This window comes from Rattus norvegicus, chromosome 14, assembly GCF_021556685.1.
Source record: "Rattus norvegicus strain SHRSP/BbbUtx chromosome 14, alternate assembly SHRSP_T2T, whole genome shotgun sequence".
Classification (NCBI taxonomy): Eukaryota; Metazoa; Chordata; class Mammalia; order Rodentia; family Muridae; genus Rattus; species Rattus norvegicus.
This window is the reverse complement of record NC_141547.1, coordinates 60403431-60430277: the sequence shown is the minus strand read 5'-3', so window position 1 is coordinate 60430277 and position 26847 is coordinate 60403431. Positions and strand designations below refer to the sequence as shown.

General features: G+C 39.0%; 1 pseudogene; it reads right to left on the bottom strand.

Annotated features, from left to right (window-relative positions):
* Positions 1-12323: 12323 nt before the first annotated feature.
* Positions 12324-25366, bottom strand: LOC148001360 (small ribosomal subunit protein uS5 pseudogene; annotated as a pseudogene).
* Positions 25367-26847: the final 1481 nt, after the last annotated feature.

Below are 26847 nucleotides of genomic sequence, written 5' to 3'. Positions count from 1 at the left end.
CATTTGGTTCTTCTTGTTTGTCCCTTCGTTTTGTCACCCTCCAGCTTATTTTATTAGTCTTCTTCAGTTGCCTGTTTGTTTTCTAATGACAGAGAGAAAGGGTGGGAATTTGGGTGAGAGGCACTCTGTCCTTTCTGTGTCTCTCATTTGCACAAGACAGGAAATGTGCTCTGAGTCATTCGGACAAAGAGGGTTCTCATGAGACTATGATTTTTCTAAGATTAGGTGTTCCAAAACTTAGGTTTCATTTCGCTACAAATGTTTAGTTGTATAAAATCAAAAGATGGAAATTCTTTGTGATCAGAACCATTTCACAGAAGTAAAGCTGAGATGGAGCCAAACGCTTACTGGTGTAAGTGACAACTACTCATGAAAACCTTTCAACATTTACTGAGCAAACGGTCTTTACAGAACTACAAAACTATTTTACCTATGTGACAATTGTATATTAAATTTAAGTTTATTAATATAGCGCATATACTTTTTTACAAAACAATACCCTTGATAACAGTGTAAATATTCATAATAGCATGTGATGCTGGATATAAATTTTCACATTTTGACATTTTTGATAATTTGCTTAGTTTGGGAAAGATCAGAGCATTTCTTGCAAGTTAACTATATGGGAAAACATTAACCATTTGGCATTAGATGCAGTTCCTACAGAAGCTCTCTGGCAGAAACGAAGCACCCGTGATTCTGCTTCTTTCACTATGGTATTTAGTGACGCTGGTAACAAGGCTCCTTGTTTTGTTGTGAAATAGGAGCCCGAGTGTTGCTGATCCGCAGCCACTTGTGAACTGAACCAGGGTACTTCAGGAAACTCTTGTCAAGCCTCCTGTTCAACCATTACAAAGAGTAAAGTTAGAAATGATTTACACACTGAAGGCCATGATACTGATAGAATAAGCACCCATATTTACCATATTTAATGTTAGTCCTTTTGATCTGTTACTCATTATCAAGAGGCCTAACCCTTTCAGATGTATTTTAGTCTTCCAATCACTCACCCTATTGTTAAGGTTATGCCCAGTAAGCATTATTTTCTTTAAAAAATGGTATTTAATTTAAGTAAGTTTTCAAACCTGTTTTATATAATTGAAAATGTTTTCTTCTTTCTCCGTTGCCTTCTCCTTCTATTCCTTTCTTCCTAAAATTTTCTTTTCTAATTTTTCCTCTTCTTTCAATTCTTCCTGTCTATCTTTCCCTTTCTGCTATGTATTTCTTTACTATATGCAAGCTTATTTAAAATTATATTTAAAAATGTTATCCATCTGGTCTCAAATTTTATCTATTTCTTGTTAAAATTATCTAACAATTCATAGACATTCAATTTATTTAGAAAACAATGTTTTCATATTTATATCCTTTAACTTTTATTAAATACTTTTCTTAATTAAACATTCTCTTGTTATCACATTTACTTCTTTATTGTGTGTGCGGTGCATACATGAGCAGGTGCCATAGTGCCTGTGTTGTCAGTGATCTTGCACATGCTGCAGTGGGTTTTCCCCTCCACTAAGCGGCTTCCAGGCGTTAAAATTACTTCTTTTGCTTAGTAGCCAGTGCCGATAGCCACTGTGCCATGTCTCCAGATCTATATTTTTCAATGTTTACTTCTTAGCATAATTATTTTTATTTTCAAGCTTTTTTAGCTCCTAAATGTATGTATTAAGCATTTAGTGTTATGAGATCTCTTCCAAGCTCTTCGTTAACTCTCTTATGAAGATCCTTCTGGTGGTAGCTTCCTTCTCATTTCTGCCACTTTGGTTCATGTCTCATATGTTCATAACAATATCCAGTCTCAATTCTCAGTATATAAAATATAGCAAGCTTATCTCCTCAGATTTGAGGCTGTATGAGACTGAGCATATAATTAATATAATTAGCAGTTTGATTGTACTGTGTCATCTTTGTGGTTTTAGTAACTTTTAATTTTCTAGAATCACCCAAGACTGGAAATTGTTGGTCTCTTAACCAGTATCATTCTGTAGACTTTTCATGTTTTCTTCAGTAACTTATGTTAGCACATTCAGGCTAGATATTTCAAGAATCTATCCTGGTGTTAGGTATCTGGCTAGAGATGTTTTTGTATTGATTTTTGTTTTCAGTTAGAACCAGTGTACATTTCTTATTTTCCCATATTTATAACCAAACATTTTAAGCTCTGTTTTATTGAGATGATTTCTAGTTTCTAATCTCATATGGATAAGTCAACACGTCTTTCATGTCCTGTAAGTGTCCTATGTTACTACGCTGTCAGAATCCACATTATTAAACACAATGACTTTACATTTATCTTCTGCTTTTTCACTATGATTTTCTCCCTTTGGGTTATTGCTGTACTTTGTATGTGGGAAAATAGTATGAACCTACAGCTCCTTCCTTCTAAAATTGATGTTACTTTACACCTTTCTGCAATGTTGTTGGGCTCCAGTTTATGCTGGCTGAAATAGCAGGGTAGAAACAGTGTTATGATAACTCTGGATCTTGGTCCCAAGTGTGACCTTTCTACCTCTTGGAACACTGCCACTTAAAAAGGAGAGTACTGAAATTCATGTGGTTAACAAAGCCAGACACATGACTCCATTAATACAGTGCTCTCGAAGTCACTGACCTCTTTACCATGAGTAACTCAAACTCAAGTCACCTGATCATTGCAAGATGAGTAAAACTTCTAAATTGTCAAAATACCAAGGTATTAATAGATACTTGCTTTTTTAATGCAAAGTAAAAGTTTAATCATGAGGGAAGTTCCAGTTAGATATTTCTGTTTGATTAACAATCTATAAGGAGATACCATCTAATTTAATTTTTTCTTTTCAATTTATTTTTTAAATATTTCTTATTAGATATATTACCCAAGATATAATCCACAGACCACAGGAAGCTAAAGAAGGTTGACCAAAATGCAGATGCTCCCACTCCTTCTTCAAAGGGGAAAAATATCCATAGGAGGGGATATGGAAGCAAAGTTTAGAGCAGCGACTGAAGGAACGGCCATTCAGAGCCTGAACCACATGTGGCCCATATATATACAGCCAACAAAACTAGATAAGATTGATAAAGCTAAAAATTGCGTGCTGAAAGGGACCGGATATAGATCTCTCCTGAGAGAGACATCCAGAGCATGTCCAATACAGAGGTCAATGCTAACAGCAAACCACTGAACTGAGAACAGGATCCCCATGGGGGAATTAGAGGAAGGATTGAAAGAGTTGAAGGAGCTTGCAACCCCATAAGAACAACAATGCCAACCAAGCAGAGCTTCCAGGGACTAAGTCGCTACCCAAAGACTATATACATGGACTGACCCTGGACTCTGACCTCATAGGTAGCAATGAATAGCCTAGTAAGAGCACCAGTGGAAGGGGAAGCCCTTGGTCCTGCCAAGACTGAACCCCCAGTGCAAGGGAATACGGATGGGGGAATACCCGTATGGGGATGGGGGGGAATGGGGACTTGTGGACAGGAGACCAGGAAAGGGAATAATGTTTGAAATGTAAGTAGATATTTGTTTTTAAACACCAAATAGGTTTAATGTGAATTTTATTGAACAATTATAAAGTATATTTTCATGTTTAGTGAAAGTTCTTCCATTATACAATCCAGTTTTATGCTGAGGTCCTTGGTCCACTTATACCTGAGTTTTGAGCAGATTGATAAATATGGGTGTATTTGCATTCTTCTACATATAGACATCTAGTTAGACCCACACCATTTGTTGAAGATACTTTTATCTTTCCATTGTATGGTTTTGGAGTTTCTATCAAAACTCAAGTGTCCATAGGTGTTTGGGTTTATTTCTGGGCGTTCAATTTGATTCTGTTTATCAGTGTGTCTGTTTCTATACCATAATCATGCAGATTTTAATCTCTATTGCTCTATATTTCAGGTTAAGGTTAGGGATTGTGATGCCTCCTGAAGTTCCTTCATTGTTCAGGATTGTTCTGGCTATCTTGTGTTTTTGTTTTTCTAAAACGATATTGAGATTTGTTTGCTCTTTCAAGGCCTATATAAAATGTGTTTGAAATTTGATGAGGATTGAATTTTTATATTGCTTTTGGTAAAATGGCCATTTTCACTATTTTGATCCTATCTATCCTAGAGTATGGGAGAAGTTTCCATCTTTTGATGACTTTTTCAATTTCTTTCTTCAGGGACTTGAAATTCTTGTCATACAAATCTTTCATTTCCTTGGTTAGAGTTACACCAAAATATTTTATATTATTCTGGCTAATGTAAACGGGTGGTCTTTCCAGAATTTCTTTCTCAGCCCATTTATCCTGTCTATAAAGGAAGACTATAGATTACTTTGAGTTAATTTTGTATCCAACCACTTTGCTGAAGCTGTTTATCAGCTGTAGGTGATCTCTGTTTGAATTTTTGGGGTGACTTATGTATACTATCATATCATCAACAAATACTGATACTTTAGCTTCTTCCTTTCCAATTTCTATCCCCTTGATCTCCTTTAGTTGTCTTATTTCTCTAGCTAGAACTCCAAGTCTATACTGAATTCATAAGGAAAAAGTAGGCAGTCTTATCTTGTACCTGATCTTAGTGGAATTGATTTAAGTTTCTCTCCATTTAGTTTGATGTTGGCTATTGGCTTGATGTATATTATTTTGAATATGTTTAGGTATGTGCCTTGTATTCCTGATATCTCTAAGTGTTTTAACATGAAGAGAAGTTGGATTGTGTCAAAGGATTTTTTTCCACAACTAATCAGAGGATCATGTGATTTTTTATAAGTTTGTTTATATAGTGAATTAAGTTGGTGGATTTTAATTTATTGAACCATTCCTGCATCTCTAGGATTAAGCTTACTTGACAATGATAAATGTTGTTTTGAATATGTTCCTGAATTCATGTTGGAGTATTTTATTTATTATCTTTGAATAGATATTCAAAATAGAAATAGGAATGAAATTCTCTTTCCTTGCTGAGTCTTTGTGTTGTTTAGGTATCAGGGTGAGTATGGCCTCATAGAATGAGTTTAGCATTGTTCTTTCTGTTTTCTCTTTTGTGGGATAGTTTGAGGAGTGTTGATATTAACTCTTTTTTGAAAGTCTTGTAAAATTCTTCAATAAGTCCATCTGGTCCTGGACTTGCTTTTTTTGGGGGGTGGGGTGGGGTGGGATTCTTTCTTTTAATGACTGCTTCTAGGGCTGTTTAAATAGTTTAACTGATCTTAATTTAACTTTGGTAGGTAGTATCTGGCTAGAAAGTTGTCTTTTCTCTTTAAGGTGTTTAATTTTATGATATAGAGAATTTTGAAATAAGACCCAATGATTCTTTAAATTTCCTTGATGTTTGTTGTTATGTTTTCCTTTTCATTTCTGATTTGTTCTTTGGATATTGTCTGTCTGTCTTTTGGTTAGTTTCTCTACCCTTTTGATTTTCTCAAAGAATCAGTTCTTGGTTTTGTTCATATTTTTGTATTGCTTTCTTTGTTTCTCATTAATTTCAGCCCTAATTTTTATTATTTCCTGCCCTCTACTCCTCTGTTGTGTGTTCTTTTTTTATTCTAGAGCTTTCAAGTGTACCTTTAAATTGCTGGTATGAGTACTTTCTAGTTTCTTTATGGAGGCATTTAGTGCTACGAACTTCTTTCTTAACACTGCTTTAATTTCATTTCATAAATTTGGGCATATTGTACCTTTATTTTCATTGAGTTCTAGAAAGTCTTTAATTTCTTTCTGTATTTCTTCCCTGACCTATAGATTATTGCGTTGAAAGCTGTTCAATTTCCATGACTGTGTATGCTTTCTGGTGTTTCTATTGTTGCTGAAGTCCAGCTTCAATCCACATAGTCTGAGAAGATACAAGGTATTATTTCAATTTTACTTATATCTGTTGTGACTTGCTTTATGATCAATAATATGGGAAATTTTGGAGAAGAATCCCAGAGGTGGGGAGGAGGTATATTATTCATGTTTGGGAGAAATATTCTACAGATGTTCATTAGTCCCATTTAATTAACAATGTCTGTTAGTTTTGGTATTATAGTATTTTTGTATTTGGTATTATAGTCTGTTTAGTATTTTTCTGGGTGACAAATTGTTGTCAGTTGGTGAAAGTCGGGTTTTGAATTCTCCAGCTATTAACTTGTGGGGCTCTACATATGACTTAAGCTTCAGCAATATTTCTTTTACAAATGTGGGTGCACTTGTGTTTAAGGCAGAGATGTCTAGAATTGAGATAATATCTTGGCAGATTTTTTTCGTTTGATGAGTATGGAGTATATTTCCTTGTCTCTGATGATTAATTTTGGTTGAAAATCTATTTTGTTAGATATTAGAATGGCTACCTGAGCTTGCTTTTTGGGTCTGTTGCTCAGAAAATTTTTTCTAGCCTTTAATTCTGAGGCAATGTCTGTCTTTATTTTTGAGAGTATTTCTGAATTGTGTTTCTTATATGGAGCAAAATGATAGATCCTGTTTTTCCATCCATTAGGCTACCCTATGTCATTTTATCAGGGAATTCTGTCCATGATACTGAGAAATATTAATTACCAGTGGTTGTTATTTCATCTTATTTTGATGTAGGCTGTGTTTGTGTCTTTGTTTGTATCTGTGTGTGTGTGTGTGTGTGTGTGTGTGCCTGCATGTACGTGTGCATGCTTCCCTTGTTTTTCTTGGAATGGAATTTGTTGCTGTAAAATTTTTAAAAATGGTATCTTTTTCCCCCACTAGGTCCGGCACCACAGTGTCCCAAGATATCTGGTAGATATCTTCATCTCAATCAGCAAAGCGTCTCTCCTACTCTGCTCCATCCCATATCACACTGACATTGGCTTTTCTCTGAGCCTGACAGCAATCTCTCTACCCATCTAGTTCTCAAGGCAGACTGCCATAATGTCAGAAACACACATCCCAACTCCGTGGTGGCCCCGTGTCTCTAGCCACTGCACACTCTCTTAAACTTAAATCACTACATTAAAGAACACACAATACAATAACCTCTGATCCGATTGGTAGGATATAATTGCTTAAATAAACATACAAAACCCTGTACACATCCATCCCTTCTGAATATTCATAACAACCTGTAAATACAAAGAGCGGTATCTTTCTATCAGCCTCCATGTTCTCTCCATGGCTTTGGTCCAGTCTCCTTCTGTTCTTTTTTTTTTTTTTTTTTACATTTTATTTTTTTTTTTTATTAACTTGAGTATTTCTTATATACATTTCGAGTGTTATTCCCTTTCCCGGTATCCGGGCAAACATCCCCCTCCCCCCTCCCCTTCCTTATGGGTGTTCCCCTCCCAACCCTCCCCCCATTGCCGCCCTCCCCCCACCAGTCTAGTTCACTGGGGGTTCAGTCTTAGCAGGACCCAGGGCTTCCCCTTCCACTGGTGCTCTTACTAGGATATTCATTGCTACCTCTGAGGTCAGAGTCCAGGGTCAGTCCATGTATAGTCTTTAGGTAGTGGCTTAGTCCCTGGAAGCTCTGGTTGCTTGACATTGTTGTACATATGGGGTCTCGAGCCCCTTCAAGCTCTTCCAGTTCTTTCTCTGATTCCTTCAACGGGGGTCCTATTCTCAGTTCAGTGGTTTGCTGCTGGCATTCGCCTCTGTATTTGCTGTATTCTGGCTGTGTCTCTCAGGAGCGATCTTCATCCGGCTCCTGTCGGTCTGCGCTTCTTTGCTTCATCCATCTTGTCTAATTGGGTGGCTGTATATGTATGGGCCACATGTGGGGCAGGCTCTGAATGGGTGTTCCTTCAGTCTCTGTTTTAATCTTTGCCTCTCTCTTCCCTGCCAAGGGTATTCTTGTTCCCCTTTTAAAGAAGGAGTGAAGCATTCACATTTTGATCATCTGTCTTGAGTTTCATTTGTTCTAGGCATCTAGGGTAATTCAAGCATTTGGGCTAATAGCCACTTATCAATGAGTGCATACCATGTATGTCTTTCTGTGATTGGGTTAGCTCACTCAGGATGATATTTTCCAGTTCCAACCATTTGCCTACGAATTTCATAAAGTCGTTGTTTTTGATAGCTGAGTAATATTCCATTGTGTAGATGTACCACATTTTCTGTATCCATTCCTCCTCTTCCCTCAATTCTCCCGCCTATACTTTCTTCTTGTCCAATGACAGGCCTTGTTCTTTCTATCTTTTACCTGCCTTCAGCTGTATGACATCATCCTACAGGAATTACTTATTTCCTGTGTTTTCTTGGATGGAGTTATCCTCCTTGTTTTGTAATTTTCCTTCTACTATTTTCTGTAGGGCTGGATTTGTGGATAAATATTGTTTGAATTTGGATTTGCCTCAAAATATTTTTTCTCCATTTATGGTAATTGAGAGGTATAGTGTTTTAGGTTGGCATCTCTGTTTTTTTATTTTTATTTTTTTAATTTTTTCTTTCTGGTTTTTTAGAGATTGTATGGTATCTGTCCAGGACCTTCTAGCTTTTAGAATCTCTTTTGACAGTTCTGGTGCAATTCTAAGAGGTGTGCCTTTGTATGTTACCTGGCCCTTTTTCTTTGCCACTTTTCATATTCTTTCTTTGTTCTGGAAATACCGTTATTTGATTATTATGTGATGGGAGGATTTTCTTTTCTGGTCTAGTCTAATTGATGTTCTATAAGCTTATATGGTATTCGGCATCTCTTTCTCTAGTTTGGAAAAGTTTTCTTCTTTGATTTTGTTGAAAAGATTTTCTGGACTTTGGAGCTGGGATTCTTTTTTTTTTTTAAGATTTATTCATTTATTATATATAAGTACACTGTAGCTGTCTTCAGATATACCAGAAGAGGGCATCGGATCTCTTTACAGATGGTTGTGGGTGCTGGGAATTGAACTCAGGACCTCTGGAAGAGCAGTCGGTGCTCTTAACCGCTGAGCCATCTCTCCAGCCTGGAGCTGGGATTCTTAATCTTCTTCTATTCCTACTATTCTTAGGTTAGGTCTTTCCATGGTATCCTAGAAGTTTCTGATGTTTGTTTTAGGAATATTTTAGATTTAACATTTTCTCTGACTGATGAACCAATTTCTTCTGTTTACCTTCTATGCCTGAGATTCTCTCTACAATTTCCTGTATTCTGTTGTTGATGCCTATATATATATATATATATATATATATATATATATATATATATATATCATTTCTGTTTCTTCCCTCCATCTCCATGACTTCCTCAATTTGTGTTTTCTTTATTGCTTCTTTTTTCCACTTTCAGGTCTTGTACAGTTTTATTTATTTTCTTCACCTGTTTGATAGTATTTTCTGTATTTCTTTAAGGGATGCAGTCATTTCCTATTTAAAGGCCTCTATCATTTTATAAGATTGGATTTGAGGTCATTTGTTTGTGCTTTGATTGTGTTAGGATATCCAGGATTTGCTGTAGAGGGAAGTTGTACTCTGAAGATATCATATCATCCTGGCTTTTGTTGATTGTATTTTCTGGGGCCTTTAGTCATCTAGATGTTTTTGATTCCTGGATGCTCTTGTTGTAGTAGATATTGGTATGGCAAGCTTCTGATGGTTACCCTTGAGCTGTATGCTTTAAGATCTGCAAGTCTGTGTGATTCACACTCAGCAGGTCTGATGAAGCTGAGCACAGATGTGGTAATAGAGTGGAGGTTTCCCTGGTCTAGCAGAATGCTCATCAAAGCTTGGCTTGTATGAGAGGACTCTGTGAACAGGGAAGACATCTGCAGGAAGGGAATTGTATCTGTATGGTTCAGGCTTAACAGGTACAATGAAGGTGGGAAAAGAGGTAAGAGGAAAATGGAAACCTGAGATAGCAGGCTGCTCCGGGCAGCTTGGCTTGTCCCCAGAGGACTCGGTGAACAGAGAAGATGCATGGGGGAAGGGAAGTTTTCCTGTATGATTGAGGATCTGTAGGTCTTATGAAGGTGGGCAGAGATATAGGGTGAGAATTGAGGTCCAGAGAAGACAGTAGGCCTAGACTTTGGTCATCACTGCGGGGAGCATGGAGGAATACTGGCAGACATGGTGCTGGAGAAGTAGCTGAGTGCTCTACATTTGAATCTGCAGTCAGCAAGAAGACAGAGAGCCAATGGACCTGAGTTGGCTTTGGAAATTCTAAAACATAGCCCCAGTGACACACTTCCATCAACAAGAACACATCTACTCCAACCAGTCTATTTCCTAATCCCTCTGAAGTAGCTCTTCCCCTGAAGACCAAGCGTTTAAATATATGAGCTTACGTTGGCTATTCCTATTCAAACCAATACAGCAATTTAGTTTGTTAATGAGTGGATTCCATATACTTCAGAAGTTTTGAGTGATTCCTAAGACGAATTTGCAGATTTCTTTCAAATACTTCACTTGTGACTCTTAGATCTTATATTATCTCCAATATTCCATTACCACATATTAACTTGGTTCTCTGTAGACTGTTAGAAAGCATGTACATTATCTAGTCATTTCGGAAAAATGATAGCTAGCATAATATTTTGTTTCTTAAAATTAATAAAATAAATAATTGCAAGAATAGTTTACAGTCCTTAGATTATAAAATAGATGCAGTAAAAATAAAGTTCGAATGCACGTGAAAAGAAACAAAATCAATTTTATTAAAAAGTCTTCAATTTCAAAAAAGAAAAGTACAAAACTAAAGTCATATAATTATATTATGTAAAAACAGAGGCTGTGGTGAAGCTCTGTTTTGTGGTTTGGTTGTCATTATTTCCACATGTATTGAACATTTTATTCCCAATATACAGTGTTGACTTTAAAAGGCATGAAGGAGTTGGGACATAGAGTCTAACTGGAGAACATAGACTACTGGGCATAGGCCTTGTTACTTACCTCCTGATAGGTACCAGGTACCAATCACAGTTCAAGACTAATGTAAGTAAGTGTTTACCACATTTTATCAAGAGCTATAGATTCTGTATTTGATGCCAGAGACTAGGAATATTATTTTGCATTCTGATGGAACATAGAAGCAATTCTAGGAAGAATTCTGATGGAACTTGGATGCAAAGATAGGAAGAGCCAGGCCAGTGTTAACAAACAATAACTGTATGTATCAAACCAAGTTTATCTTCTTCAGGTCCTTGCCATGTGATTTTTTATTTTTTCTCTTCTCCAGTGAATATTAGTAAACTAATGTTTGATTGTTGTAGTCAAAATACCTGAGCTGGAAAAATTACTGTTATCTGTCGTCTTTCTTCTTTGATTACAAGAAGCTTAAATCAAACCATGATAGAAAATGTATCTTCCTGTATTCTTTGTGTTTAATAAAATTAAATTGAATGTTATTCATTGTACATGCCTCTGTTTTTTACTTACTAATTTTTTAAAAGTTTAACAGCGTTGGAGGCCATGGGTCTTCGTATTATAATTATTAATTTGAAGTTTAATTTTCACTAATGCATCTCAGGTAGATAAAACACAAAATTAAGTTCCTCATTTCACTGCATATCCAAAAGCTCTCTGACTATTGAGCTAATGGCAGTTTATTTGCTAAATTAGATAGAAATGTTCCTTATTCTTAATGTATTCCCAACTCAGTTTATGTTATTGAATATTGCTATTTATTGTGATGCTTTTAAGAGGTACTTTCTGTGAACCTCAATTCTATTTAGTTTCTTTCTCAATATTTTCAAATATCATACTGCTTTTAATTTGTTCGGTTGACAACCCATTAGCTTGATTTACCTGAAATTTTATTACAGGGTTCATTTTAATTGTCTCATTGGCTTGATGCTTTAAGTTTATTTTTTGTTACTATAACAAAACATTTGAGAATGAATAATAAATAACGAGGAGATATTTTTGGCTTATTCTAGATGCTAAGAAGTCCAATTTTGAGGAAGTATAGCTATGTTCTTTCTTCTATGATGTAATATGATGGAATGCATCTTATTTTGTCAGGTGAAAGAAGTGATAAAGAAATATATGAGAGGAAGAAGGAACGCATCTTTTGTTTTTTGTCGGGGACCGGACGTCTGAACTAAGCAAAGCTAGAGCCCTGCCCTGAGCAGATTCCTGAGAAGGGCTTGACCTTTTCAAAGAACTTGTCCCGGGAAGACTGTTGCCTCCTTTTCTAAGGAGAATATCTTGCAGTTTAGAGATTCACCTTATGTCCTTGTGCACTTCCCAGTACTCCGCCGCCCTAAGCTTCAGTTCCTGCTTCAATTCCTGCTTCAGAGCTTTAAATGCTGTACATTCCTCTCAATAAACGAGACCTTGACAACAGAACCTTGCTTGGTCTCCTTCTTTTCTCCCCCTTTGACCCTCAGGTAGCGTCTCTTCGGGACCCTGAATAACTGGACCTGCTGGACTGGTCAGTTTTTTTCTTTTAAATTCACATTATTGTTATTTTTTTGTATAAAACTTTTATGTGACAGCCAGAGCTGGAGCCTGGGTCCTCTGAACAGAGAATCTGGTGTGGCTTTTCAAAAGACGGTCATTGAATTCCTGATTAGGATACTTGGTCATATTTGAGCTTAAGTGGCCTTGGCAAAGTTTCCCAGGGAGGCAGTAGAGCCCTAGCTAGGGCATATCAAGCCTCAAAACCAGGCTTCATCAGTACCTTCTTGGGCACAGAAGTAGAGGTGATGCCAGTGCCTCTAGAATGCAGAGACACAGCAGCCTGTTACCTTGCATGGAACAATGTGGGGCTTGGCACTCTTGTTCCCCAAGTAACCTCTCCACACAGGGATGATGAAAACTTGGCCAGTATGATGGGCCCTGAGAGAACAGTGGCGAACTCCTTGGAGCACTTAACACCAACACCAACATGACCATTGTAATCCCCAAATAGTGACAAAAGCATTAAGCCTGGTCCACTGTCCAGGCTTGAGTCTGCTTCTGCACTGGCAAGATTTTTAGAATTTCATTCTTTAGGAATAGACCCAAGGGGAAATATCTGTTATTCCTGATTCCTTAATGGAAAGAGAGAACAGGTAGATTTTCTCCAGGAACTTAAACTTAATGTTCATGACCAGGTGGCCTAGGTTAGTGACAGACATCCACTCTTTGACTTCAGTTTTACCTCCAAAAGCCCCTGAGCCTCCTCCACAATCATAGCCCTTAAGACTGACCCTTAATCCTCCTTGGAAATCAAAGCTGCCTCTGAATCCTATGTCTTCAGGTCTACTAGGCCTTCTCACTGCATTATTAATCTTCCATTTTCTACTTTCCTGAAGAAGGAGGAGGAGGAGAAGAAGGGAAAGGAGGAGGAAGGAGAAAGAGAATAAGAATAAGAAGCCCATCCTTAAACTTTTTCTGTATTAAAGCATCAGTACAATAATGAGAGCATAGACCATTATTCCCTGAATACATCTCAAAACTCATAGACTCCAATATTTCCATATTAAAAAATAAGGCTTCAACATGTACTTTGAGATTTTCAAACACAATACCCTAGCTGATCATCTAATTGCCTGTATTTAATTCAAGCAGTTAAAACACCAATTGAGAAACATATGGTATCTGGATACCTGATCTACAAAATAGGTTAAGACACAATTCTCTCTCACAAATAATCTATCATTTTCCTTTTCAACCAAAAAAGGAATAGAAACCTTAATGACATAGATAATTATATACATGAAATTCGAATACAAGAGTAGCAGTAATGATTACATATGGAGTTCTCAACAATGATCCGTAGACACATTTCATATATAAGATGATACACTTAACTGTAACAAAATTGTTGGATTAGTTCATACAATTTACTGTGAGACCTGGGAGTATAGATAGCATTAGCAACTTATAAAAAGCACTGTAGGCAAAGTACTCAGTAAAATAGGCAATATTTCATACATGAACTTCAGTTTGCTTATTTTCCAGTCATGTTACAGTCACACTAGGTCAGACTGATTGCTCTGTTCTGTGAAGTCTCTCAGGGACTTCATACTTCCATTGTGCTCCTACATTATTTTCTAGAGTGTGGTCACAATCATCTGCATGACTGAAGGTGAGTTTCTTCATGTCTTCGTACAAGCTGAGCTGAAAGAATAAAAATAATGTTCAAAGCAGTAAGAACTGTGTATGTGCTGCTCATATTATTATAATTACAGCACGGTTTGCAGTCACTTGTGCTCAGCACCAATACTTAGGACATGGTTACCTGGGCAACTATCAGCTTTGAAGAAGGCTGAGTAACGCAGCCTCTAACTTGCCAGCTAGAATGTTCAATGGAAAGTGGATTTAAGAGGGAGGTCTCAGTCTCTCAATGAGTCAAGTACAGATAGTGCTCTGTTACTTTATTTGAGCAGTTGAGTGCAATGTGATGGGACTGCAAAGCTGAAATATAGTAAAATTTGGGAATCTTTGATAAGACAATTATGGGAAAGCTGAAAGGGTTTAAAATGAACAGGGATGATGACAATTTATTCGGTTAGAAGAATCCCGTGTTACTTCTGAAATAGGATAACCATATGAAAATTTTAATATTGAGGTAAATCTTTGAATAAAAGACAGATATTGACTCCTGAGGCTGCAGAGCGGAGGAGACCACCAACACTGCCCACCCCTGCCCAAATCCCTGGCCCAAGAGGCAACTGTATAAGGCCTCTGGGTTCCCGTAGGGGAGGGCCCGGGAGCGGCAGGACCCCTGCGCCTGAGACACTGCCGGAACCTGAAGGAAACAGACCGGATAAACAGTTCTCTGCACCCAAATCCCGTGGGAGGGAGAGCTGAACCTTCAGAGAGGCGGACACGCCTGGGAAACCAGAAGAGACTGCACTCTGTGCACATCCAGGCGCCAGAGGAAAACACCAAACGCCATCTGGAACCCTGGTGCACGGAGGCTCCTGGAAAGAGCGGCGCAGATCTTCCCGGTTGCTGCCACAGCGGAGAGGACTTAGGCAGTACCCCACGAGCAAACTTGAGCCTTGGAACTGCAGATAGGACCAACTTTTCCCCTGCAAGAAACCTGCCTGGTGAACTCAGGACACACAGAGGCAAAATTCCTCTAAGGCCGGGCACTTCCTGTGTTTACCGGAAGTCCCACACCGCTGGATCCCGGACCGCAGCAGCTCTCTGCTCCCAAACCCCGTGGGAGAGAGACCTCACCGCCTGATCAGGTGGGCACTCCTGAGGCTGCAGAGCGGAGGAGACCACCAACACTGCCCACCCCTGCCCACATCCCTGGCCCAAGAGGCAACTGTATAAGGCCTCTGGGTTCCCGTAGGGGAGGGCCCGGGAGCGGCAGGACCCCTGCGCCTGAGACACTGCCGGAACCTGAAGGAAACAGACCGGATAAACAGTTCTCTGCACCCAAATCCCGTGGGAGGGAGAGCTGAACCTTCAGAGAGGCGGACACGCCTGGGAAACCAGAAGAGACTGCACTCTGTGCACATCCAGGCGCCAGAGGAAAACACCAAACGCCATCTGGAACCCTGGTGCACGGAGGCTCCCGGAAAGAGCGGCGCAGATCTTCCCGGTTGCTGCCGCCGCGGAGAGGACTTAGGCAGTACCCCACGAGCAAACTTGAGCCTTGGAACCACAGGTAGGACCAACTTTTCCCCTGCAAGAAACCTGCCTGGTGAACTCAAGACACAGGCCCACAGGAACAGCTGAAGACCTGTAGAGAGGAAAAACTACACGCCCGAAAGCAGAACACTCTGTCCCCATAACTGGCTGAAAGAAAACAGGAAAACAGGTCTACAGCACTCCTGACACACAGGTTATAGGACAGTCTAGCCACTGTCAGAAATAGCAGAACAAAGTAACACTAGAGATAATCTGATGGCGAGAGGCAAGCGCAGGAACCCAAGCAACAGAAACCAAGACTACATGGCATCATCGGAGCCCAATTCTCCCACCAAAGCAAACACGGAATATCCAAACACACCAGAAAAGCAAGACCTAGTTTCAAAATCATATTTGATCATGATGCTGGAGGACTTCAAGAAAGACATAAAGAACTCCCTTAGAGAACAAGTAGAAGCCTACAGAGAGGAATCGCAAAAATCCCTGAAAGAATTCCAGGAAAACACAATCAAACAGTTGAAGGAATTAAAAATGGAAATAGAAGCAATCAAGAAAGAACACATGGAAACAACCCTGGACATAGAAAATCAAAAGAAAAGACAAGGAGCTGTAGATACAAGCTTCACCAACAGAATTCAAGAGATGGAAGAGAGAATCTCGGGAGCAGAAGATTCCATAGAAATCATTGACTCAACTGTCAAAGATAATGTAAAGCGGAAAAAGCTACTGGTCCAAAACATACAGGAAATCCAGGACTCAATGAGAAGATCAAACCTAAGGATAATAGGTATAGAAGAGAGTGAAGACTCCCAGCTCAAAGGACCAGTAAATATCTTCAACAAAATCATAGAAGAAAACTTCCCTAACCTAAAAAAAGAGATACCCATAGGCATACAAGAAGCCTACAGAACTCTGAATAGATTGGACCAGAAAAGAAACACCTCCCGTCACATAATTGTCAAAACACCAAACGCACAAAATAAAGAAAGAATATTAAAAGCAGTAAGGGAAAAAGGTCAAGTAACATATAAAGGCAGACCTATCAGAATCACACCAGACTTCTCGCCAGAAACTATGAAGGCCAGAAGATCCTGGACAGATGTCATACAGACCCTAAGAGAACACAAATGCCAGCCCAGGTTACTGTATCCAGAAAAACTCTCAATTAACATAGATGGAGAAACCAAGATATTCCATGACAAAACCAAATTTACACAATATCTTTCTACAAGTCCAGCACTACAAAGGATAATAAAGGGTAAAGCCCAACATAAGGTGGCAAGCTATACCCTAGAAGCAAGAAACTAATCATCTTGGCAACAAAACAAAGAGAATGAAAGCACACAAACATAACCTCACTTCCAAATATGAATATAACGGGAAGCAATAATCACTATTCCTTAATATCTCTCAATATCAATGGCCTCAACTCCCCAATAAAAAGACATAGATTAACAAACTGGATATGCAACGAGGACCCTGCATTCTGCTGCCTACAGGAAACACACCTCAGAGACAAAGACAGACATTACCTCAGAGTGAAAGGCTGGAAAACAATTTTCCAAGCAAATGGTCAGAAGAAGCAAGCTGGAGTAGCCATTCTAATATCAAATAAAATCAATTTTCAACTAAAAGTCATCAAAAAAGATAAGGAAGGACACTTCATATTCATCAAAGGAAAAATCCACCAAGATGAACTCTCAATCCTAAATATCTATGCCCCAAATAAAAGGGCACCTACATATGTAAAAGAAACCTTACTAAAGCTCAAAACACACATTGCACCTCACACAATAATAGTGGGAGATTTCAACACCCCACTCTCATCAATGGACAGATCATGGAAACAGAAATTAAACAGAGATGTAGACAGACTAAGAGAAGTCCTGAGCCAAATGGACTTAACGGATATTTATAGAACATTCTATCCTAAAGCAAAAGGATATACCTTCTTCTCAGCTCCTCATGGTACTTTCTCCAAAATTGACCATATAATTGGTCACAAAACGGGCCTCAACAGGTACAGAAAGATAGAAATAATCCCATGCGTGCTATCGGACCACCATGGCCTAAAACTGGTCTTCAATAACAATAAGGGAAGAATGCCCACATATAGGTGGAAATTGAACAATGCTCTACTCAATGATAACCTGGTCAAGGAAGAAATAAAGAAAGAAATTAAAAACTTTTTAGAATTTAATGAAAATGAAGGTACAACATACCCAAACTTATGGGACACAATGAAAGCTGTGCTAAGAGGAAAACTCATAGCGCTGAGTGCCTGCAGAAAGAAACAGGAAAGAGCATATGTCAGCAGCTTGACAGCACACCTAAAAGCTCTAGAACAAAAAGAAGCAAATACACCCAGGAGGAGTAGAAGGCAGGAAATAATCAAACTCAGAGCTGAAATCAACCAAGTAGAAACAAAAAGGACCATAGAAAGAATCAACAGAACCAAAAGTTGGTTCCTTGAGAAAATCAACAAGATAGATAAACCCTTAGCCAGACTAACGAGAGGACACAGAGAGTGCGTCCAAATTAACAAAATCAGAAATGAAAAGGGAGACATAACTACAGATTCAGAGGAAATTCAAAAAATCATCAGATCTTACTATAAAAACCTATATTCAACAAAACTTGAAAATCTTCAGGAAATGGACAATTTCCTAGACAGATACCAGGTATCGAAGTTAAATCAGGAACAGATAAACCAGTTAAACAACCCCATAACTCCTAAGGAAATAGAAGCAGTCATTAAAGGTCTCCCAACCAAAAAGAGCCAAGGTCCAGACGGGTTTAGTGCAGAATTCTATCAAACCTTCATAGAAGACCTTATACCAATATTATCCAAACTATTCCACAAAATTGAAACAGATGGAGCCCTACCAAATTCCTTCTATGAAGCCACAATTACTCTTATACCTAAACCACACAAAGACCCAACAAAGAAAGAGAACTTCAGACTAATTTCCCTTATGAATATCGACGCAAAAATACTCAATAAAATTCTGGCAAACCGAATTCAAGAGCACATCAAAACAATCATCCACCATGATCAAGTAGGCTTCATCCCAGGCATACAGGGATGGTTTAATATAAGGAAAACCATCAACGTGATCCATCATATAAACAAAGTGAAAGAACAGAACCACATGATCATTTCATTAGATGCTGAGAAAGCATTTGACAAAATTCAACACCCCTTCATGATAAAAGTCCTGGAAAGAATAGGTATTCAAGGCCCATACCTAAACATAGTAAAAGCCATATACAGCAATCCAGTTGCTAACATTAAACTAAATGGAGAGAAACTTGAAGCAATCCCACTAAAATCAGGGACTAGACAAGGCTGCCCACTCTCTCCCTACTTATTCAATATAGTTCTTGAAGTTCTAGCCAGAGCAATCAGACAACAAAAGGAGGTCAAGGGGATACAGATCGGAAAAGAAGAGGTCAAAATATCACTATTTGCAGACGACATGATAGTATATTTAAGTGATCCCAAAAGTTCCACCAGAGAACTACTAAAGCTGATAAACAACTTCAGCAAAGTGGCTGGGTATAAAATTAACTCAAATAAATCAGTTGCCTTCCTCTATACAAAAGAGAAACAAGCCGAGAAAGAAATTAGGGAAACGACACCCTTCATAATAGACCCAAATAATATAAAGTACCTCGGTGTGACTTTAACCAAGCAAGTAAAAGATCTGTACAATAAGAACTTCAAGACACTGAGGAAAGAAATTGAAGAAGACCTCAGAAGATGGAAAGATCTCCCATGCTCATGGGTTGGCAGGATTAATATAGTAAAAATGGCCATTTTACCAAAAGCAATCTACAGATTCAATGCAATCCCCATCAAAATACCAATCCAATTCTTCAAAGAGTTAGACAGAACAATTTGCAAATTCATCTGGAATAACAAAAAACCCAGGATAGCTAAAGCTATCCTCAACAGTAAGAGGACTTCAGGGGGAATCACTATCCCTGAACTCAAGCAGTATTACAGAGCAATAGTGATAAAAACTGCATGGTATTGGTACAGAGACAGACAGATAGACCAATGGAATAGAATTGAAGACCCAGAAATGAACCCACACACCTATGGTCACTTGATTTTTGACAAAGGAGCCAAAACCATCCAATGGAAAAAAGATAGCATTTTCAGCAAATGGTGCTGGTTCAACTGGAGGGCAACATGTAGAAGAATGCAGATCGATCCATGCTTATCACCCTGTACAAAGCTTAAGTCCAAGTGGATCAAGGACCTCCACATCAAACCAGACACACTCAAACTAATAGAAGAAAAACTAGGGAAGCATCTGGAACACATGGGCACTGGAAAAAATTTCCTGAACAAAACACCAATGGCTTACGCTCTAAGATCAAGAATCGACAAATGGGATCTCATAAAACTGCAAAGCTTCTGTAAGGCAAAGGACACTGTGGTTAGGACAAAACGACAACCAACAGATTGGGAAAAGATCTTTACCAATCCTATAACAGATAGAGGCCTTATATCCAAAATATACAAAGAACTCAAGAAGTTAGACCGCAGGGAAACAAATAACCCTATTAAAAAATGGGGTTCAGAGCTGAACAAAGAATTCACAGCTGAGGAATGCCGAATGGCTGAGAAACACCTAAAGAAATGTTCAACATCTTTAGTCATAAGGGAAATGCAAATCAAAACAACCCTGAGATTTCACCTCACACCAGTGAGATTGGCTAAGATCAAAAACTCAGGTGACAGCAGATGCTGGCGAGGATGTGGAGAAAGAGGAACACTCCTCCATTGTTGGTGGGATTGCAGACTGGTAAAACCATTCTGGAAATCAGTCTGGAGGTTCCTCAGAAAATTGGACATTGAACTGCCTGAGGATCCAGCCATACCTCTCTTGGGCATATACCCAAAAGATGCCTCAACATATAAAAGAGACACGTGCTCCACTATGTTCATCGCAGCCTTATTTATAATAGCCAGAAAATGGAAAGAACCCAGATGCCCTTCAACAGAGGAATGGATACAGAAAATGTGGTACATCTACACAATGGAATATTACTCAGCTATCAAAAACAACGAGTTTATGAAATTCGTAGGCAAATGGTTGGAACTGGAAAATATCATCCTGAGTGAGCTAACCCACTCACAGAAAGACATACATGGTATGCACTCATTGATAAGTGGCTATTAGCCCAAATGCTTGAATTACCCTAGATCCCTAGAACAAAGGAAACTCAAGATGGATGATCAAAATGTGAATGCTTCACTCCTTCTTTAAATGAGGAAAAAGAATACCCTTGGCAGGGGAGGGAGAGGCAAAGATTAAAACAGAGACTGAAGGAACACCCATTCAGAGCCTGCCCCACAGGTGGCCCATACATATACAGCCACCCAATTAGACAAGATGGATGAAGCAAAGAAGTGCAGACCGACAGGAGCCGGATGTAGATCGCTCCTGAGAGACACAGCCAGAATACAGCAAATACAGAGGCGAATGCCAGCAGCAAACCACTGAACTGAGAATAGGTCCCCCGTTGAAGGAATCAGAGAAAGAACTGGAAGAGCTTGAAGGTGCTCGAGACCCCAAAAGTACAACAATGTCAAGCAACCAGAGCTTCCAGGGACTAAGCCACTACCTAAAGACTATACATGGACTGACCCTGGACTCTGACCCCATAGGTAGCAATGAATATCCTCGTAAGAGCACCAGTGGAAGGGGAAGCCCTGGGTCCTGCTAAGACTGAACCCCCAGTGAACTAGACTATGCGGGGAGGGTGGCAATGGGGGGAGGTTTGGGAGGGGAATACCCACAAGGAAGGGGAGGGGGGAGGGTGATGTCTGTCCGGAAACCGGGAAAGGGAATAACACTTGAAATGTATATAAGAAATACTCAAGATAATAAAATAAAATAAAATAAATAAAAAAAAGAATGAGGAAATAAAAAAAATGCAAAGAGTATAATATGTTTTAGGCTGAGTATTTAATTTTGCTTAATATATACTGAATAATAAATGAAAAAAAAGACAGATATTAACTAGGCTTTATATATTTTAAGGTAATTTTGCAGTGAGTCTTACATTTATGTGTTCCTATGAAAAGGACCTATTTTCAATAAAAAGAAAAAAATACTATCATATATAAGATTATAAAAGCCAGGAATTGTGATTGCTTAAATACCACAATTAGGTTTTCATAGGAACACCCGTCATTACTCTGGAAATTGTCTAATAAATGGATCTGTCAAAGGAATTTCCAGGAATTATATTTTGAGTCATTAGTCACCACCCTGTCTGAGAATCTATACTGAATATTTTTTATATGTTTGTTATCCTGGTGGATATTCCTTTTCTGAATAGTATTTCCACCTTTAATTGTATCGATTTTATTCTGACTTAAAGCCCAAATTAGCAACCAATTTTAGTTTTTCTCTACTCAGCCTTAGTCTATTTTTATTTATTTACTTCATTCAATACTTATTTTTATTTTATGTACATTAATGTTTTGACTGTGTGTATGTCTCTATGAGTGGCTCAGATTCTCTGAACTGGAGAACAGATGGTTGTGAGCTGTCATGTGGGTTTTGAGACTAGAACCTAGTTCCTCTGGAAGAACAGTCAGAATTCTTAGCAACTGAGCAATCTCTCCAGTCCCATCTACTTTTATTTTTATGTTAGATTAAGCTCAATTAGTTAATAAATCCATTTAGTGTTTACAGGCATTGCCTATTTTGCTTTCTATTACTTCCAGTTGCACTGATTTCATAGTGATATTTTTATTTAGAAGAAATTAATTACAAGCAAGTAAAGGGTTGAAATATGATTAGCTTTTATGTACCTCCTACTCCAGATTTATACAGTCTTGGAAATTCACCATTGCCTTATTTTCAAAGAATCATAAGGGGAGACTGAAATGAGTCTTAGTGTATGTGTCATGGAATTAATTGATGAAATTGTTGGTAAGGTGTGAAATTTAAAATATTCTTTTCTATACCAAAGTATTGCTACTAAATCATAGAACTCATTCAAGCCTTTCATGATTTTTGTTGTAGCCCCTTATGATTTCTAAATTGAAAACTTAATACCACGTCCTAGAGAAACTTAAGGAAGAAAGATTTTCTTTTGTGTTTTACTTCCTTTTTTTTTTCCCCAGAGCTGGAGACTGAACCCAGGGCCTTGTGCTTGCTAGGCAAGCACTCTACCACTGAGCTAAATCCCCAACACCTGTGTTTTACTTCTAATAGGAATCTAGTCCATCATGGTGCTAAAGGCATCACAATAGAATGCGAAGTCAGGAGAACAGGAAGAATGTGACTGCTCACATTTTCATTTCCAGATAGGAAAGAGGTATCAAACTATCAATGGTGAGAGACAAGAACTAAAGCCCAGACAGTCTGGGACAGGAACCTCCCCATTTACATCTGTGCCCACAGCTCTTGGTACCCAGATCCCACTAAAAGAGAGGTGGTCTCCCAGGAGTGTTAACTTCTGCTCAGAGGGACTCGCCTAGAGTCTTCAGGACACAGGAAATGGGGAACAGTCTGGGACAGGACCATTCCAGTTTCTGTCTGCACCCAGACCTGACCTAGTGCCACAGCTCTCTGTACCCAGATCCTGCAAAAAGGGAGCTGGTCTCCCAGGAGTGCTGACCAACACACTTGCAGGAGGGTTAAGCCACTGTCAGAGATAGCAGATTAGCTGACAGCAGAGACAACCAGATGGTGGGAGGCTAGTGAAAGAACCTAAGTAACAGAAACCAAGGCCACTTAGCATCATCGGAACAAAATTCTCCCACCAGAGCAAGTCCTGGATACCCCACAACACCAGAAAAGCAAGATTCTAATTTAAAATCACATATTATGATGATGTCAGAGGACTTTAAGAAAGACATAAATGAATCCCTTAAAGAAATACAGGACAACACAGGTAAACAAGTAGAAGCCCTTAAAGAGGAAACATAAAAATGGCTTAAAGAATTACAGGATAAACAGTCTGAGAAAGAAATTAGGGAAAGGACACCCTTCACAATAGTCATAAATAATATAAAATACGTCAGTGTCATTCTAACCAAGCAAGTGAAAGATCTGTATGACAAGAAATTCAAGTCTATGAAGAAAGAAATCGAAGAAGTTCTCAGAAGATGGAAAGATCTTTCATGCTCGTGGATTGGTAGGATTAATATAGTAAAAATGGCTATTTTGCCAAAAGCAACCTACAGATTCAATGCAATCCCTATCAAAAAACCAAGTCAATTCTTTCCAGATTTAGAAAGAGCAATTTTCAAATTCATTTGGAATCACAAACAACCCAGGACAGCAAAAACTATTCTCAACAATAAATGAATTTCTGGGGGAATCATCATCCCTAACCTCCAGCTGTATTGCAGAGCAATAGTGATTAAAAAAATAAGACAACAAAAAAATATATGGTATTGATACAGAGACAGGCAGGTATACCAATGGAATAGAATTAAGGACCCAGAAATGAACCCACGCACATCTATATTTGATCTTTGACAAAGGGTCTAAAACCATCCAATGGAAAAAAGACAGCATTTTCAACAAATGGTGCTGGTTGAACTGGTTGGCAGCATGTAGAAGAATGAAAATTGAACCATTCTTATCGACTTGTACAAAGCTCAAGTTCAAGTGGACCAAGGACCTCCACATAAAACCAGATACACTGAAACAAATAGAAGAGAAAGTGGGAAAAATCCTTGAACACATTGGCACAGGGGAAAATTTCCTGAACACACTACCAATGTCTTATGCTTGAAGATCAACAATAGACAAATAGAATTCATAAAATTGCAAAAGCTTCTGTAAGGCAAGGGACACTGTCAATAGGATAAAACAGCAACCCACAGATTAGGAAAAGATCTTTACCAATCCTATATCAGATAGAGGGCTAATATCCAATATATACAAAGAACTCTAGAAGTTAGACTCCAGAGAACCAAATAACCCTATTTAAAAATGAGGTACAGAGCTAAACAAGAATTCGCAACTAGGAAATATCAAATGGCTGAGAAGCACCTAAAGAAAGCTGCTATGAACACAGTGGTGCACATCCTTAGTCGTCAGGGAAATGCATATTAAAATAACACTGAGATTCTACCCCATACCAGTCAGAATGGCTAAGATCCAAAACTCAGGTGACAACAAATGTTGGCAAGGATGTGGAGAAAGGGGAACACTCATCCATTGTTGGTAAAATTGCAAGCTGACACAACCACTCTAGAAATCAGTCTGGTGGTTCCTCAGAAAATTAGACATAGTCCTCCCTGAGAACCCAGCTATACTATTCCTAGGCATGTACCCAAAAGATGCTACAACATATAACAAGGACACATGCATCACTGTGTTCATAGCAGCCTTATTTACATTGGCCATAAACTGGAAAGAACTCAGATGTCCTTCAATAGAGGAATGGATACAGAAAATGGTGTGTATTTACATAATAGAAAACTACTCAGCTATTAAAAAACAATGACTTCATGCAATTCATAGGCAAATGATGGAATTAGAAAATATCATCCTATCACAAAAGAACACACATGGTATGCAATCACTGATAAGTGGATATTAGCCCAACAGCTCAGAATACCCAAGGTACAATTCACAGACCACATGTGTCGCGCCCAACCTCGACCACCAAGGAGGACACGACCAGAGGAGATCTTCTTCAAGGAGTTTATTCAGGAACCTTGATACAATCTTCTACTACCCCGGGGAACGCCCTACATCAGCTTAAGTACCCAATGCCAACCAACCCCAACATGCCACGTGGGTCATGCAGACAGGCTGTCACTATGTGGAACCTAGCAGGCCAGGCAGGCATAGCCAAATAAGGACTTGTTTACTACAAGGAGCGCTTACCGTTGGGAGGGTGGAAGGCTGAAACCGGAAACCAGCCCCATCTTTGAGGCGCGGCATGTCGCAGCTCCCTACACACATGAAGCTCAATGGAAGACCGAAGTGTGGATGCTTAAGCCCTTCTTAGAAAGGGGAACAAAATACTACAGGAGGAAATAGGGAGACAAAATATGGAGCAGAGTCTGAAGAAAAGCCATCAAGAGACTTCCCCTCTGGGGGAATCCACCCCATATGCAAACACTAAACCTAGACAATACTGTGGATGCCAAGAAGTACATGCTGACAAGAGCCTGATATAATTGTCTCCTGAGGCTCAGCTAGAACCTGAAAAATACAGAGACAGATGCTCGCAGCCAACCACTGGACTGAGAATGGGGTCCCCAACAGAGGAGTTAGAGAAAGGTCTGAAGGAGCTGAAGGGGTTTGAATCCCTATAAAAAAAAACAGTATCAACCAACCAGACCCCCCAGTTTTCCCAGGGACTAAACCACCATCCCAAGAGTATACTGGGATGGGCCTATGGCTCCAGCTGCATGTGTAACAGAGAATGGCCTTGTGAGTCAACAGTGGGAGGAGAGGTCCTTGAACCTGCCAAGGCTTGATGACCCAGTGTAGGGAAATGTCAGGGCAGAGGTGGGGGTGGATGGGTGGGTGGGTTAGGGAGCACCCCCATAGAAGAAGGGAAAGGGGGAATGGGATAGCAGATTTCTGGAGGGGAAACTCGGAAAGGGGATAACATTTAAAAATTTTAAAAATCTAAAAAAAAAAAAAAGAAAGAAAGAAAGAAAAAAAAAAAGGAACCAAAGTCCATCAGCTCATAGGCAAATCAACAACATGTTAGATTCAGCACCGATTCAGTTTTAAAAAGGAAGGAAATTAATGTATTTGCTACAACATAGATGAGTAACTTAGAAATACAGGTAAGAGTACCAAGTTACATATTTGAAACTCTTCATATACTATGTACAATTAGCATAAAAAAGTTTTAAAATTTCTGTCTTTTTGAAAATATATTCAATATCAGATGAAAATACATAAAAACTATCAATGTACTTTAACTAATTATTTTTTTTTAATGAACTTGAGTATTTCTTCTATACATTTCAAGTGTTATTCCCTTTCCCGGTTTCCGGGCAAACATCCCCCTCCCCCTCCCTTTCCTTATGGGTGTTTCCCTCCCAACCCTCCCCCCATTGCCGCCCTCCCCCCTCCAGTCTAGTTCACTGGGGGTTCAGTCTTAGCAGGACCCAGGGCTTCCCCTTCCACTGGTGCTCTTACTAGGATATTCATTGCTACCTATGGGGTCAGAGTCCAGGGTCAGTCCATGTATAGTCTTTAGGTAGTGGCTTAGTCCCTGGAAGCTCTGGTTGGTTGGCATTGTTGTACATATGGGGTCTCGAGCCCCTTCAAGCTCTTCCAGTTCTTTCTCTGATTCCTTCAACGGGGGACCTATTCTCAGTTCAGTGGTTTGCTGCTGGCATTCGCCTCTGTATTTGCTGTATTCTGGCTGTGTCTCTCAGGAGCGATCTACATCCGGTTCC